A 2,500-nucleotide genomic window follows, 5' to 3' on the forward strand; every position below is an offset into this window, starting at 1 on the left:
GGAATTAAAGATATTCAGAAACAGGAATGGCAGACGATCATATTTTTTTTTTTTTTTTTTTTTTTACATTGATATAATTTTCCTTCTAATTCCCATTCTCTTTATTTACCATCTTCGTGTCTGAAGAGATCGGAATTGCCTCCTTAAAAGCCTCTAGAGTGTGAAAGGATGGAATGAGTGGAGTTAGAAGTGTATTGAAGACAATCTGTTTGTCAAAAGTCACTCAAGATTTGTTGTTATTTTTACAAAAGTCCTTTTATTTGGCCTTTTATTTGTATGTATTCTCGTGTTTCTCTCTCCGGATAACATGCTCAAGTTGTCTTTTAAATTAGAATACCCCGGGTGAATGTTATTGAAGAGAGAGTTAAGAAAAATTGCAAACATGTTTTACTCATATTTTCCTTTCTTTCTTTCAAAGTTATTTTGCAACATTTTTCATTATTATGAGAACTGAAGTAAAAGATGCATTAAAAAACACTCCTTGATTTCAAAAGACGTTAGTAAAGACACAGATTTATATTCAGTATAGAAGCAAGTAATTATATATATATTTTATTAAACTCACTTTTCCTTGTATATTAAATGACTTATTTTTCCCTTTATTTAAATATTTGTTACTCCTTATGTTATTTGCAACCAATGGTTTACATTTTCTTCACAAATTTGATATTGTGAGATTGGTATTTATTGGCAAAAGCTTTTATTAATGCAAAATCAAGGGTTGATTTTAACCCTTTCGTTTTCCATGACCTTTGGTAATGAAATAATCGGTATCATTTTCACTCTTTTGTTTAGTTGCAGTTGGTATTAGTTTCATTTTTATTGTCATTCATAATATAAGTATTATCATTATTTTTATTATCTAATTTTTTATTATTAGTATGTTTGATATTGATAATATGATAGTGATGGCAGTGATGATTATGAATATTATTTCCACAGTTTCAGTCTTTACTATAATAGTTAAACTTTCACAACTACATATGCTCAATAAACCAAACGATTCCGTAAATTACCTCCGAGACACAAACGAAGGGACACGGCGTTTATTTCAGATGGCTTAGACAATGAAATTGGTTCCGCTTTTGGACCAAATAATAGAAAATAAGGTAAAGCCTTTCGGATTGCGCTGCGTCATGCCTGCGGTGATTATGTAGATATTTATTTCGACATTCTTTTTTTTTTTTTTTTACGTTTTTCTTTCTGTTTTCCTTTTCCTATTCTTTCTTTCTTTGGAATAGGTGTTATTGGATGAGAATTTATCCTGTTTGGAGGGAAAGGATGAGCCACTTTGCCTAATAGGATTTGGGGTAAAACATAAGTCCGTTGCATGCTATGTTGCAGATGCAATTACCAAGAGAACATAAATCATTTTGTTTGTGTGCTTGATAGCCGTCATGTATTATGTCAGACTAAAAGTTGTTACGAAGATAAGAGTTGGTAGAATAAAAAGGCTGTGTGAGTGACATTTTATAATTGATTTTAAAAATTACTGAAGTGATCATTTAAAGATTTGTCATTGAATTCATATGTCTGTTGTTATATATGGGTATTATATAATAATAACCTCATTGTACTTTATAATTCCAACACATTTCTGCGCACTTAAAGTAATATTTAACAGGGATTCAAAGTTAGTTACTGAGTTTAGTTGTAAGGTGCAGGGAGTGAATAATTTTAGTTACTAGGTGCACCAAGACATGTAGTATAAGGTAGAACTTTTAAGGCTTTAATAAGTTACATCACGTTTCTTTTATTTATTTTTGTTTTCTTTTACGTGCTTAGGTTTATATATCATTAGTGATTGTGATTTTATATTGAATTAATTTTATGTTATACAGTAAGAAAGAACATGGCAGAACACTTCTCAAAATTCTCAGATCTAATTATAAAGCGGTGACATTTCTCACTCGGGTAATGGGAAACTAATTACCCTACAGATTCTGTTAAATTATAGCTTGAAAACTCCCTTGACTATGCATTATCAAATAAGTAACCATTCTTAGCTTTCTCACACCAAAATATACATAGGGAAGGTTTGTTGTTCTTTGTCAGACCACAGGTGCATAAGCTAGGGCATCTGATGCTGTCTAATTATAAATAATGACTGATGGTTATATATTAGTTAGTATAAACACTAGAAGTGCATTTTAAGGAAAAGAATTGAAAATTAAATAGATTTATTTAATTTTCAGTTTTATAATGGGCTTTAGTGGTTGCCATAGATAGAACTACTTTCTTCATGTTAAATTCTTTAGGAGAGAATGTCTGTAGAAAAGGGTCATATTCCTCTCAGCTGTTTTATGAATTTCCCCATGTGGGTTGTGGAGCTGTGTACCATAACCTTTGTTCGTCTGAGTCAGCACGCACTAAGAAGACCTGCAAGTGAGATGACTTGCCTCAGTTGTTGGCAGGGGTTCGTAGGGGAAGGTGCTGCAAGAAGGTGGTTCTCCCATTTGAGTTTTGCTTGACGGTATATAAAATATATATATATATATAT

The 2,500-nt window shown here is 31.4% G+C and overlaps 1 protein-coding gene across 2 annotated transcripts in view; it reads left to right on the plus strand.

The window, feature by feature from the left end:
- LOC119590169 (ankyrin-1-like) overlaps positions 1 to 2,500 on the plus strand; it is a 15,342-nt gene that overhangs the window by 379 nt on the left and 12,463 nt on the right. Inside the window, exon 1 of one of the 2 annotated variants that reach the window (XM_037938955.1) lies at positions 2,418 to 2,443. The exons of the other annotated variant lie outside the window; for it this stretch is intronic. The gene's annotated coding sequence lies outside the window, so the exon portion shown is untranslated. Of the gene's footprint in view, positions 1 to 2,417; positions 2,444 to 2,500 lie in introns of those variants that run through there. 2 annotated transcript variants of the gene reach the window in all.

This window comes from Penaeus monodon, chromosome 26 (assembly GCF_015228065.2).
Source record: "Penaeus monodon isolate SGIC_2016 chromosome 26, NSTDA_Pmon_1, whole genome shotgun sequence".
Classification (NCBI taxonomy): Eukaryota; Metazoa; Arthropoda; class Malacostraca; order Decapoda; family Penaeidae; genus Penaeus; species Penaeus monodon.